Genomic DNA, 15519 nt, shown 5'->3' with positions numbered 1-15519 from the left:
TGAAAATCATTCAAAATCAGATGCGCTGGACTGGACACTTGATTAGGATGGAGGACAATCGACTTCCTAAACAACTGACAAGATAGATAGTGGTAAAAGACCACAACATACACCAAGAAAAAGGTTTAAAGATTCTCTGAAAAACAACTTAAAAATACTTTGGAGGGATGTACATAACTGGGAAGCCCAAGGATCGAACCAGAAGCCCTGAGACGAAGTTTGAAAATAAAATCGGCCAGCCAGAATGAGTTAGTGAAAGATGTTTGAATTTATTTAAGTAAGAACGAAATTGACAGGTGTGCGGCCGGAAGTCGTCGAGTGTTACGACAACGATGTAGGTTTATTTGTTATAAGTGAAGTAAAAAAGAAAACAATGTTTTAATTAAGCAGGGGGGGGTAATCAAAACATAAAAAAAAAAACTAACGTAAGGCAAACGAACGATGAAAACAGAAAAACAAACACGTGAAAAATGGCTTAAATAAACCTGTTTCGATATTAAAATTTAAAAAATCGGTGGGTATCCGGGTGTTTTTGGGTGTGTGGTCAGGGGTGGATAAGCGAAGTAAAAAAAAAACAGAAAAACGAACGTTACGTGAAAAACGGCTTAAATAACACTGGTTCAATATTTAAATTTAAAAAAATCAAAAAAAAAAAAAAGAAGACATCTTACACCACGATTCGAACCCAATGATAATGAACCAACACACTAGTCAACTGACCTAACGCGACGTACATGAAATTTGTTCAGTTTTTCAACTATTAAAAGTAAATCAGGTCATGACGTCATCTGGCGCATGCGTAGAACTGGCCGCCGTCATGAGAAGACCGTTTTTATTGACCCCTTCCCCTGTCGGAAATTGTCGATTTTGGGGTGAAAAAATGAACGTTTTTGGCCATTTTTCGAGCGAAAGATGGAGCTTCGATATGATACCGAGTTTGTGAATTTTCATCGTGTCTGTCGAAAGGTTTTAGCAGACACACAAACATACATACATACCCGGTGAACCAAGTGCAAGTGAAATACAAACGATTGCACTGAAAGGGACGGCTAGAATCCTGAAAAGATCTCTTGGTTGGACTCACTAAAATAGGGGTAAATGTCAGACATCTGGTTGGATGTCCCATCCCCTAGAAGAAAAAGTTTAAGAAAAATGAAAAAAAAAAAAAAACATACATTTTCACTTTTATATATATAGATTATACGCGGTTTGTTTTTATATATATATATTTTTTTACATATCTAACATTTTTTCACTTTTTTATTAAGCAATTTATAACTACAATAAATTGCAGTTTCACTTAATGCCTTAACTAGCAAATTCTAGCATTGCTACAAATATAATTTGATGATTTCTTTATGTCTTCTGACGAAAAGAATAACAAGAATAGCATTCTTTGAAACTCCGCAGAATAAGGACTTTGTAAATTGTTTTTTGGAATATTCAGTCGAACAATAAATTTTGATTTTAAAGTTCAACTTACAGTTTTAATTTTCTTTCTTTCATATATATATATATATATAAGAAATATATATATATATATATATATATATATATATATATATATAAATAATTGACCCCTTGCACTGATGATTCCCAAAAGGATGAAACACTAGTGTCTGTAGGTATTTAATCATTATAGTAAATAATTATATATATATGGAGAGATGAAAAATGAAATAAGTCATATGTTCATCAATGTTTTGCTTTTATTTCAAGACTTTCTCAGGATAATTAAGTTGAAGAAAATAAATACCATATTTACAATATTTTAAAAAATCCTTGTTATGAAAAGGATATCTTTGTTCGATTTCAGAAAAAAAAAAACAGTCGTTGGAATTTCAAAATGTCTATAGGATTGTGAAGTGAATGAGATGGTTTTTTTTTTTAGTCATATAGTTGTTTAGATATTTTAAAAGATATGATGCAATTTATGTTCTTTTTGGAACAAATATGGCCGTTATACTTCAAATGTGGATGTGAAATGAAACAAGTGTATCCCTGTTTTGTTATTGATTGATTGTATTAATTATTATAGGTAATATTTTTTATGGTGTAAGTGAGTTAACCTGTGTCTAAATTTAAATTCTGATCTTTTAATACGAGTTTACTTATTAAAGTAAATTCAATTTAATAATCCTGAGAAAGTCTTCAAATAGAGTTTGTGAATTTTCATCGTGTCTGTCGAAAGGTTTTAGCAGACACACAAACATACATACATACATTTTCACTTTTATATATATAGATTATATGCGGTTTGTTTTTATATATATATTTTTTTACATATCTAACATTTTTTCACTTTTTTATTAAGCAATTTATAACTACAATAAATTGCAGTTTCACTTAATGCCTTAACTAGCAAATTCCAGCATTGCTACAAATATAATTTGATGATTCCCAAAAGGATGAAACACTAGTGTCTGTAGGTATTTAATCATTATAGTAAATAATTATATATATATGGAGAGATGAAAAATGAAACAAAGTCATATGTTCATCAATGTTTTGCTTTTATTTCAAGACTTTCTCAGGATAATTAAGTTGAAGAAAATAAATACCATATTTACAATATTTTAAAAAATCCTTGTTATGAAAAGGATATCTTTGTTCGATTTCAGAAAAAAAACAGTCGTTGGAATTTCAAAATGTCTATAGGATTGTGAAGTGAATGAGATGTTTTTTTTTTTTAGTCATATAGTTGTTTAGATATTTTAAAAGATATGATGCAATTTATGTTCTTTTTGGAACAAATATGGCCGTTATACTTCAAATGTGGATGTGAAATGAAACAAGTGTATCCCTGTTTTGTTATTGATTGATTGTATTAATTATTATAGGTAATATTTTTTATGGTATAAGTGAGTTAACCTGTGTCTAAATTTAAATTCTGATCTTTTAATACGAGTTTACTTATTAAAGTAAATTCAATTTAATAATCCTGAGAAAGTCTTCAAATAAAGATGAAACATTGATAAACATATAAGCCAGCCTGATCACTGCCATAAGCCAAATATCCGCCGGTGCTTGTGGAAAAGACATGCTCCCAATTCCGGACACGTATCAAGGCTGTGATTGAGGCTGAAGGCGGCTACATTGAATAGATGTCAGCTCTACTACATAATCAAGTTACCTGAATTAATTTTTTCAGTAAAAGTTTTAAAATAAAACTGTAGTGTTGTTTTCTTTAGGGCGACATTTTTATCATTCCACCCTGTACTAACCCGAACCGCTTTACTACTGTCGGCCATGGTAAGAGTTCACTAAACATTTTGTTTTGTCTTGAGGCAGTATTCACTCCAGATCATGGATTAGTTAAGCTGGCTTCTTCTAATGAATTCATCACATCTCATATGCTGACCAAGCCCGACACTATTGACAACCAGTCACAGTTCAATGGCAAATACCCAAAAATCAACATGGTATCTTGCTTAACCGTTCTGAGCCATATTTTTAGCTGGTCACCGCATCGCTTCTTCCAGTCCCGAGGAGAACTTACTCTGGGTAAGTAGATGTAAAACAGTTGAGGTAGCAAGATCAGTTAGCAGGGGAAAATAAAGAAAAACATTGGCGAAAGGGCGAGATAAATAAAGACCTGACCAGAGATAGGTTAGAATGGAAGTCAATTTCTTAAAACTATCCAACACGTGCCAGCATGTAAAACAGGTGTTAAACTGATGATGAGGATGATGACGAGGACGATGATAGCTTCCAAAACATTTAAAACGAAGACTAAAAACCAAAAATGACTTTCTATTTGACAGTTTAAATGCTTCCAAATTCCTTTAAAATTTTATTTAGTTTTTTCTTTTCTGTTTGGGTTGCTTGTAATCACACACTTGTAATGTTTTCTAAATAATTAAAAATAAAAATTACAAAAATGTATAATTCATTGCTGTAAACCACTTTGTAAACAGATGTTTTGTTATGAATTTACATGACAGTAGCACACCGCAATTGCGAGTGGCACTAAAAAAAAAAAATCAAATGTCACGCTTGCTATCATGATACATGCGTGAAAGTTCTTTCTTACATCTACGGATCTCTACTGTGTAGGGGTGAGACTTTGCTGCTTGTCGCGTTTGTCGGGGGTATTTACGTTGAGGGGGTGCAAAGGCTGGTAGTTTGTCGGAGCATTCACCATTAAAATACTTGTAAAACAGACAGAGGGATGCGACATTTCGTCAATGAGACAGATGTTGAAGCTTAGATGATAGTTCAGAACCTATCAGGATGGCGGCTCTCTTTTGAACCCTGTCCAGGAGCGAGAGACTAGTAGAAGATGCACCAGCCCAAATGTGACAACAATACTCCATACATGGGCGAATGGTGGCCTTATAGCGGTACAGGATACTTTCAGGCATAAGTAACTTTCTAGCACGGTAGAGAGAGCCCGCCTTCTTTGCAGCAGCCTTGGAAATGCTCTCAATGTATCTGTTCCAATTCATGTTCCCTGTGAACGGTAAGCCGAGGACAATCTGGATTCGTCTCTTATTCAAGAAGAATTTCTTTATGTTAAGAATTCGTCCAGTGATACCGTATGATTTGATTTTCCTGAGAAGACCATTGTGCCATAACCTGTCAAAAGCCTTAGATATATCTAGGGCTACTGACCTACCCTACTCTGTTTTGTCCAGTGTATGGTATATACGTTCAGAGATTACAGTTAGGATATCTGCTGTAGAATAGGCTTGCTTAAATCCATATTATTGGTCGATCAGAAGTTTAGCAACTATAAGGTGATAGACTAGAGTTTGATTAATTATGGACTCAAATATTTTGTTGAAAAGAAAGCGGAGGCTAATGGGGCAATAATTTAATTAGTCGGTTTTTTTTGCCAGAATTCTTGTAAACTGGTACTACAGAAGTTTGTACTGGACTTATGTCTGATAAATCTGCAGTATGCATGCTGCCTTTGAGCAATGTCAACTGCACAAGTAGAAATAAACCATTAGGGTTTGCTATAGAACTTCCACATGGGAATACGAGCTTCAATTACGGCTTTGAACCAGTCAGTGGTCTCATTTGTGCACTGTTCTGCAGGAAGAGAAAAGATATTTCCCATGGAGCATCTCTGATGAGATCCCTGATGGCTTCCCAATCTTATAATACCTTAACGTTTTGAGTAATAGCTCTTCAGCTTTGGGTCGAGAATTTAGGGCGATTTCAAGTATTATCACAATGTGATTAGAATTCCCGCGTGGGCTATGGGCATGCATTACACAATCATCAGGAGCTGTGGTCAGAAATAGATCTAGAAGTGAGGCTTGTTGATCTTGCTGGTGTCAGAAACGTAATTGTCTGTGATAGGGAATGAGATATACAGAAGCTATGTGTTATGCTAGCAGCTGCGTCTGTGTAAGGAGAGAAACAAAGCCAATTATTGTGGTGGACATTAATCTCACCAAATACATGAACTTGCACGCTAGTATGAAGGGAGGGTGCTGTATCCATGCTGCCAGAGACTTGGTTGATTAGAGTACATTCCTGTGTTGAGGGAGAGTGGTAGATAAAATATAAGTAGCTAACGCTATGTTGCAAGTCTAAAGCACATAAAGGTCTGGTCACCTGATTCTAGTTTTGATTCTCTAGTCAAAGGGAGGGTGTTTCGAATATAGACTCCAAGTCCGTGCATATGTCTGAGTCCTTATGGCAGAGTGGGAGATAACCAGGCATGTTAAAGTGGTTAGAGGGGATGTAGGAGTGTAGGTTAGTTTCACTTTGTGCCAAGATATCCACGGTATTTGCTTGGAGAAATGATTCAGCATCATCTAAATTAGTTCTAAGTCCACGGATATTCATAAATGCAAGCCTCAAGATAAATTCTGGACAGGAATCAGGAAGATAATAGTAAATATTCGCAAAACATTAGCATAGAAATATTCGAATGAAGTTAAACACATGATTGTTTAGTTCATTTATCTGTTGCAATATATAATAGCGGACTTTATATTCACGCAACACTGTTAAAATACAATTCATGTGTTGTATTATTCAAAGAAAATAATCATAAAAATCTTGTTGAGACTTAAAAGTCTTTTAAACATTAGAATAGAAAAGGTGGCGAATCAGAACGGGTGACTCGAAGTCTGCAGCAAATGGTGTTGGACAAAAACTTTGCATCGATATAAAAATGGTCCGCTTACTAAACTGGACTTCCTATTTTAGTTAAAACTAAATAATCAAATCAGCATAAAAGAAAATGGTGGTAGTGTATTTTATGAACTGGAAGTCGGTCTTGGTGCATATTATGAACCAGATTTCTCGTAAATGTCTGTTCAACCAGCACACGACATCAACTGCCAGAATATGCTGAGTGCTGATCAAATCTTAAAAACACTAGGAAACCTGAACAAATTACAAAACACTAGGAAACCTCTTTCTCTTCTACAGTTTAATAGATTTTGGGGTTCTTTAAAGTACAGGATAGCAAATTTTTCATGAAGGCATAATTTACATAAAAATGATAAACAACCACAGAATTCACGCATAAGCCTGAGGAACCCTAGAGTGGATGAAACGCTGAATATTCAGTGTAGCTTAATCGCCATATATATTTTATAAATTACTAACTAGCTCTACCTACGTATTGAGCACTTTTGAAGTAAATACTTAACGTTTACGCATAAATCTATACTTTCGTATATTAATTTTATGTGAGTAAATGAAGTAGTTATATATATATATATATATATATATATATATAGATAGATAGATAGATAGATAGATAGATTATACATATATGTACTTTTTATTTATTATATGGATTAAATCCGATTATTTAGTTTGAACTAAAACAGGAAGTCCAGTTTAGTAAGCAAAACATTTTTATATCAATGTAAAGTTTTTATCTGACACCGTTTCCGGCAGACTTTGAGTCACCTGTTCTTCTGATTCACCAAAAAGGTTAGAATCTGAGCACTGAAACAAAATGAAAAAAGGAGGTATTTTATGTGTGGAAGCGTCAAATTTGTCATCTGCAATGCAAAAACATGATAATAACATTCAAAATAAGAAAACGAGTCCAAAAATTATAATGAAAACTACTCATCCTCAAAACACAAAATATTGTTGCATAATGTGATGCTAAATTTTTTTTTTTTACACGGTGGTCACCACTTATCAAGGCCCGGATGTCACTCAGAGATGAGGGTTATTGCAAGTACAGTACGTTAGTGTGGAGATTTGATGAAGTGTCTTACTTAAGGGGGCTGTTCATTAGGAATTTGTTTACGTTGGACTTGAAGACATCCAAGTTGTAGTCAGGTGGGAAGCAGGCAGACGGAACAGAGTTCCACAGGCGTGCAGTTCTAAGAAAGAAGCTTTGTTCATGGAATCCACGTTTTGATTTAGGCACAGATAAAGAGTGGGGGAAATTTTTCACAGTGGATTCAGCTAGACGGGTGTTTTTTGTGAAAGATTGGCGAGGGGGGGGCAGAGATTGGAGTTCAGACGAGCACCTGCCATGGAAATAACGATAAAACAAGGATAGGCTCACAACGTCTCTTCTGTGGGAGAGAGGTTGCAGGGTAGAGAAAAGGGCATCCCCTACTAAGCCACAAAGTCTATTTTGTACTCTGTCAAGGCAGGATAGGCTGTTTTTAGCAACTCCTGCCCAGATATGGCAGCAGTATTCCATCCTTGGACGTACTTGGCTTTTATATAGATAGAGAATCACATCAATAGTGAGATATCTTCTGGAGATGGTCAACATCATAAATATGTTCCTTTCATATGTTAGCTAAACTGATGTGCCAAAAAATGCACTTGATCCGAACATCGATAGCAGAACAACCGACACCTTAAGTCATTTTTAAAATAGATTAAATTTTGAAGATTAATTTCTAAATATTTGACTCTGAATTACTAATTTGAAACACCCGCCATTTGAGAAAAAGGATTTTCCTCAAAATATACTATGGAACACTGTCAGACACAGTACATCACTGTGTAGAGGTTTGACTTTTAAGTAAGTTGTATTATTGACAAAAAAGAAAAAAAAATTATTAAATAAATATATTTCTATGGAAATATTGTTATTTATATTTCCTTTTTATATATACCAATCCTTATTTAAGAAGCTCAATGTAATTACAGAGCAATATAATCAACGAATGAATGACAAAAGTTTATATTCCAAATTTCAGGATGTTGACCATCTTATTCCTTTAATTCAGTTGACACTTACAATTCTTGACAGTATCTGTTTCATAGCACAAAATCAATCACTTAATTATTATATCAATCAGTCAATCTTTTTTACCCTTAACCTATAAGGTATTTGCAGTTTCTCTTCCAATTTTTGGATTTTTTTAATCATGTTTAAACGCATTTTATTTCCTTTTGGTGGATTGATAGTTGCTATTTCTTCTGATGAGTTAAGGGCAATATAGATTCATTGATTGATATAATAATTAAATGATTAATTTTGTGCTACGAAACAAATACTGTCAAGAATTGTAAGTGTCAACTGCATTAAAGGAATAAATTGTAAGATGGTCAACATCATAAAATTTGGAATATAGACTTTCATCATTCATTCATTAAATAAATATACAGTAGCATCCAAAACTAAGGGACAAAATTTTAAAACCTAATATTTGTTAGAAATAACTATGAAAAGCTGAAATTTTGACAACTGGTTGTCGTTATCATCCATAATCTCTATATATATAAAAGCGAAAATGTGTGTGTTTGTGTGTCTTGCAAAAACTTTCCACACAGGCCACGGATTTTCGTCAAATAGGTATTTTAAAGCTTGAAACTTCGGCCGACAAATATGGAAAAATTGGCTAAAAACATTAATTCCTTCACCCTCAACCAGACGCTTTTTTACAGGGAGGGTAACAGAAATCCGTCCCTTCATGAAAAGATAACTATATATGCATACGCCAATGACGTCGTCGATTGAATCTGTTTAAATATTATAAAAACCGACCTAATTTTGCTGACACTTACTTAGCTCAGTTGGTTAGAGAGCAGCGTCATTATCTGAAGGTCGTGAGTTTGAATCATGATGTAGGATATCTGTTTTTTTCTTGTAATTTTTCCGATTTTTTTAACAACTTTTAACATCATCCGCTTCACGTTAACACACACATCTTGATTTTTTTATTTTATTTTATTTTTTTTTTTTTTATTCAATTTTCACCCCAAACAAGGCACAGTGCCACTTTGAAGCAGGGGGCTACTATTAGGGAATTAATTAGCGGGGTCATTATGAAGGGAGAAGAGTAGAAAGATGTTTGTTAACATTACACTTGAACTTCTGCATATCATTGCAGTTGGGAAAGCAGAATCCCGGAAGGGAGTTCCAAAGACCCGCAGTTCTGGGGAAGAAACTATTGGAGTAAAAGGCTTTCTTGCACCTAGGGATCTCTACTGTAAAGGGATGAGACTTAGTAGCTTGTCAGGTTTGTCGGGGGTAGTTACGTCGGGGAGGTACAAGTGTTTGCAGTTCGTCAGAGCATTCACCATTAAAGTATTTGTAGAACAGGCAGAGGGATGCAACATTTCGTCGATGGGACAGAGGTTGAAGCCTAGATGACAGTTCAGGACCTATCAGGTTGGCGACTCTTTTTTTAACCCTGTCCAGGAGCGAGAGACAAGCAGCAGATGCATCAGCCCAGATGTGACAACAGTACTCCATACATGGGCGAATGGTTGCCTTATAGAGGTATAGGATACTTATTATTGAAACAGTTCGCTCTTTCTTTTTCCATCACGTATGCTGTTTTTTCAGATTTTCTAAACAAGTTTATCATCGTTTTTTTTTAATTGGTTTTGAACCTCGCTATTTTTGTTTTACATCGTTTTTTTTTTTTAATATTTAAACAGCCCATGGACACCCCTATTTTTTTATGGGGAACTCGTTTTCGACCCAACGTCTTGGAGAAACTAAATCAAAACAAAGTTCACTGCGGGATTGATGTTTGACCTATTTCACTTAACTTAATTCATCACTTTTTTTTTTTTCGCTTTCACCTCAAGTATTCGAGTTCGAACCTCCCCACCCTCACTCAAACTTTTTTTGGTTTTTCAAACACCCGGGCACTGCCGGGCCGTTAATTTTTTATTTTTTTATTTTTAAGAAGTTTTAACATTGTTTGTTTCTATATTTAAACAGGGTTATTACTCCACTTTGTAATCATTTTAACCCCCCCCCACACACACACCTCTCTAAAAACCCGGACAACGCCGGATACCCCCGCTAGTAACATACTAAAATTTGAATCATTTGCAAAGGATGGAAAAATTTTGTCCCTTACTCTTGGATGTTCCTATTTTGAAAATAAATAAATGTTATAATTCTTTTTCTATCCTTTACAAATGATTCACTTTTTAGTATGTTATTATGGATGATAACGACTACCAGTTATAAAAACTTCAGTTTTTCACAGTTGTTATTTCTAACAAATATTAGGTTTTAAAATTTTATCCCTTAGTTTTGGCTGCTACTGTACAAATGTGCATATGCATATATATATTTAAATATATCACTTGCTTTGATCTTCCTTCCTCAACACCGACAACATTGTGATAGCCTTATAACACCTCCCTTTATACATAACTCACACAAAGCTTCAAGCAAACTACATTTCATTATTACTCATTTAGATTTGAATAATAACCGGGCTTACCTTCGTCCTATAATGGAAGATCTCAGATGGGCTTCACCTCGTCTTGGGTGTCCTGATGTGCAACTTGATTATCCCAGTCTTTTCATTCATGACAAAGATGATGCGAGCTGAGGATGCTGCTATCAAAGTGAATACTGAAGTTGTGTCAGGCGCCAACATCTACAGCTTTTGACAGTAGAATCACATAGATAACAAATCTGTGCCTGATAAGGCTCAACATTGTCAACCCTGGTCAGCAGAGACATAATGGGACCTTCTTGTGAAATAGATGGGAGCGCTGCGTTGCGGTTCCTCATGTCATATGCATTTGTTTTGTAGCTGATGTGTACAGGATTCTAGAATTGCATGATCATTTACACAAATTCCTGATTTCAACAAATAAAATTTAATGACAACATAAGTTATTCTAGACACCAAACTATGGCAAAATCTTTATCAATAAAATAATATGTGCTTGTTTATATTGGTGATTTTTTTTAACCAACACATTTCAGGTGAAAACATTATGTACTTACATGTGATGGCAAAATTATAAATTTCAAAAAATGATCCAATAGAAAAATAATTACAAGATGGAACGATAAAAGTGTCGTCTTAGAAAAAAAAAAAAACGACATGATTCCATTTCCGTTTGATGAAAACTGGTTGTGTACAAATCCTAAGAGTGATAGGAGTCTTCTATCATGTCTGAAAGTGATACAATGTTCAACAAATGAGATCGGAGATGCGTTGCTGTACAACTCATGCTCTCTACCGATCCAAGTTATGACAACAGGACCATTGCCAGCATCCTCAAAATGCATCGCTGGATTGCCACGAATAACAGGAACATGCGCAGGGTTATGAAAACAAAGTTTCCAGCGACGGTTCTGGTCTTTGGTGTGCTTTCAAGTGAGAGCCACATCATGCCACCTCATACCTTCAAAGTCGGTTTGAAAGTCAACACCAAAGTGTACCTGGATGTGCTGAAGAGTGTGGTTATCCCCTGGTGCAATCAAGTGGGCGCTGGCAGACCCTGGGTGTGGCAGCAGGATTCAGTACCCGCCTACAAGTCCAAAAAGATCCAGTCTTCACTTCAGAAGGAGTGCTACGATTTTGTACCCTTTTCGCACAACTCTTCCCATCCTTCCTTGACCGGAATCTGCTGGACTACGTTGTTTGGTCATACGTCGAGAACATCACCAACATGACCTCCCACAACACCAAAGCCAGCCTGATTGCCGCCATCCACTAAGTATTTGCCGCACTCACACCTATGCTTGTGGAAAAAGCATTCTCTCAGTTCCAGACCAGTACTGAGGCAGTGATTGAGGCTGAAGGTCAGCTCTACTACATAATCAAGTTACCTTAATTGATTTTTTTCATTAAAAGTCATAAAATAAAGTTGTAGTGTTTTTTTTTTAAAACGACAACTTTATTGTTCCACCGTGTACAAGTAGAAATAGAATTTATCAAATAATGGAGTTTTATCATACGTTTTAATGTAGAAGAGTTGTGCGACCAATTCCGTTGGAGATAAGCCTCGACTTAAATTAAGGGTCCGCCATCTTTAAACACAATATCTGAGAATGTAATTGTGGCTGACTTTTTTTTTTTTTTTTTAAATACTTCTACCACGTCATCTCCTAGAACGTTTTTATAAATTTTTGTAATTTATACTAATTTTGCCATTAGTATGTAATGTTTTCACCTGAAATGCGTTGGTTTAAAAAAAAAAAAAAAAAAAAAAAAAAAAATCACCAAAGTAAACAAGCACCAAATAATGAAACATTTAGTTTCACACATGCATGGTGTCGTTTGAAAGATGAAAATTGAACACAAAAAAGTGATAAGAAGCACATCATTTTTTTTCCATTTCATTCAATTTCTAATGAGATTTAAGACAAGAATTACCTTGTCCACATGCTCCAAAAATATTTTCTTTACTTTTAATTTGTATCGTTAAATTTTTTAACTAGAAGCGAACAAAAAAAATAATTTGTATTATGAAGTAATTATTACAAAAAAAAAAATAAAATAATTTTCCCTATGAATAAGCAAATTTCCTAGTCGGGTATTTGCAGAGTTCTTGCCGGCGATTCTGGAAAAGGCATGTTCCCAATTCCATATCAGAATTAAGGTGGTGATTGAGGCTGAAGGCGGCTACATTGAATAGATGTCAGCTCTACTACATGATCAAGTTACCTGAATTGATTTTTTATCAATAAAAGTTTTAAAATAAAGATGTACTGTTACTTTCTTTAGGGCGACACTTATCGTTTCAGCCTGTAATTATTACTTCTCCACGGATCGTGTTATTATATACATGCGGTTTAAAAATATAACTGCATTAATTTGCATATGAGAGAAGTGGCTGTGTTAAGGACGAATCGTGTAGGATAAGGAGTGGAGTATTTGGAAGCAAAGATAACACCTTGAAATGAAGACGTGGTATGAATTACAGCGTCGGTGGAAATGACTAACGTCAATTTTTATTTAGATTACAAGCTATTCTGGTGAGAAAGTAAAGTTTATACAATTTGAGAATTGGCGTCATGTTATGGAGAAGTGTGAATTACAATTCAAGCCTTTTGGTCAAGATCAAAGTGTAGTATCTGTTCTTCAGATGCTGCACTTCCATTTCTTGTTTTCTTTCGGTGGAGGAGAAATCCTTCACGACTGAGACAATTTTTATTTTTGTACCTTTTCTCCACGTTAAAAAACGACCCTGGTGTCTAACTCTGTCCCGTGGGGAGGCATAGTAAATAGGTACAATTCAAGAGTCGAACTTTTTGAGAATTGAAGTCATTATGTTATTGAGAAATGTGAATTACGATTCAAGAGTTGAGTGTTTCGTAGCTGAGAGAAAACATTGAAGTTAAGAGTTGGTATAAATTATGACGTCAGTAAAAATGAGTGCGGCCAATTTGGTTTAGATTAAAATATAGAAAAAAAGTGGAAACTTCATATCCTGAAAAGAATATTATTAAAGTAAATACAGATAAAATATAAAAGTTAAAAACAAAAATAATGGAAATAATAAAAATACCAAACTGGTTTATCATACATCGTTCACTTTCAGACGCAGGGGCTGTCACAACTTCCCTTTCCCCCCTCCCCCTCTGTGTCTGGGGAGTAAATTTCCATCCTTGATTCTCTGGAAGAAATTTGGTAATAAACTGAATAAAATCTACTACTGTGACAAGACAAGAAGTTTGCTGATGCAAATATTCAGTTAAATTAATTATTGAACATTTTTTTTTTTTTTACAAATGAGTCCCCCACTAATCAAGGCCTGGAAGCCACTCAAGGATAAGGGTTCCTATTTACAATGTCTCCCCACGGGACAGAGTTAGACACCAGGGTCGTTTTTTAATGTGGAGAAAAGGAACAAAAATAAAAATTGTCTCCGTCGTGAAAGATTTCTCTTCCACTGACAGAGAACAACAAATTAAAGTGCAGCATCTGAAGAACAGATACTACACTTTGATCTTGTCCCGAAATAAGTGTAAAATTCATGAAATTTTTACGGTAATTTTTTTTTCTTTGTATCGACTTCCGTTCGCTTGGTATAATCCGGCAGTTTGCGTCGTCCGCTGGGCATTGCTGAGCGAGACTCAGGGAAAAACGGGATTTAAAATGCAGTAGTACCAATTTTTTTTCTAATACGTCTCAGATAGAACATTAAATAGATCTTTCTGCAATGACATCAAGAGGGTGGCCATTAAAGAGCTCGACTGACTATACAAGGATTGAAAGTCGTACGCTGCTCCTGACAGCATTCACCCTGTGTCGGTTGGGCTGGATCTTTCCAACAATGTTACCACATCCATAACATTAGCTGACCAGGCATTGTGATCCAAGATTGCTTTCGTTATGAGTGCAAGCCATTCGTGGTTCCACCAATGGACCCCGTAAAGATGAGGGCCCAGAATCACACAGAATAACTCCTGACAGCAGAAAGACTAGCCTGAGATTGTGAAAAAGTGGTAAAATTTTGTTGTTCTCAAGTATGTGGTGAAGTTCTCCATAGGAGGCACATACAAAAAAAAAAAGTTAATCAAAATCAATTAAATAGTTGAATGCCTTATGAGATTAAATTTATGTAACACTTTTGACTGAATTATTCCTATTTTTAATTAGCAGATTGAATTTAGGCCCTGTTTTATAATTTTCCTTAATTTCAAACCCTGGATTGGAAATTTTTAAGATTTTAAAAGCAAACAGTTTCATATATGGCCCTACCCGTGCATTCTTATTTTTAAATATACAGTACTTTCAATGTTTCCCAATAATTTGGTCCAATATTACCATTTTTCCTATTTAACTACGTATATATCTGAAAATGTTCTTATACATGCAATATTTTTCATTAAACATTTTATCTCAAATCCTTTAATGTTGAAAGGTATTACCTATGTAAGCGATTAGTCGAACACAAATCATTATTTCACCCATGCATGGAAAAGGGATGCAACTGAAGAAACTTCCTGGATTTCACATGATCATTCTAAAACAAAACAAAAAATATACATACATGCATATATATATATATATTACAATTTCATGTTTAAACACTTGTATTAAAAAATATATATAATTTTTCAATATTTGCTTCAACAGTGCTCAATATGTGAGTAGAGTTTGGTAGTAGTATAAAAATATGCTTGTGGCAAATAAGCTAAAAAGAAATGTTTGTGTTTCATTCCTGAGGAAAATAATCAAGCGAATTGTATGGGTTCACATTTTAGGTTTGTTTTTAGAGTTAACCAGCGCTTACTGTATAATCTAACCAATCAGAATTCTTGCTTTTATCACCCTCTCATTATTTATTTCTTTCTGCAAATAAGTATTAATCAATTTGTTTAAAATGGGCTTGGGTGCTATCATCCTGGTTGTC

General features: G+C 34.7%; 1 long non-coding RNA gene across 1 annotated transcript in view; it reads right to left on the bottom strand.

The window, feature by feature from the left end:
* LOC145252813 (uncharacterized) overlaps nt 1–15519 on the bottom strand; it is a 97342-nt gene that overhangs the window by 52133 nt on the left and 29690 nt on the right. The window contains exon 2 of the long non-coding RNA XR_013863678.1: nt 15035–15129. This is a non-coding gene — a long non-coding RNA (uncharacterized LOC145252813). The remainder of the gene's footprint in view (nt 1–15034; nt 15130–15519) is intronic.

This window comes from Euprymna scolopes, chromosome 29 (genome assembly GCF_053919585.1).
Source record: "Euprymna scolopes isolate OS-2025 chromosome 29, ASM5391958v1, whole genome shotgun sequence".
In the NCBI taxonomy this organism is placed as follows: domain Eukaryota; kingdom Metazoa; phylum Mollusca; class Cephalopoda; order Sepiida; family Sepiolidae; genus Euprymna; species Euprymna scolopes.
This window is presented reverse-complemented; position numbering and strand designations above follow the sequence as displayed.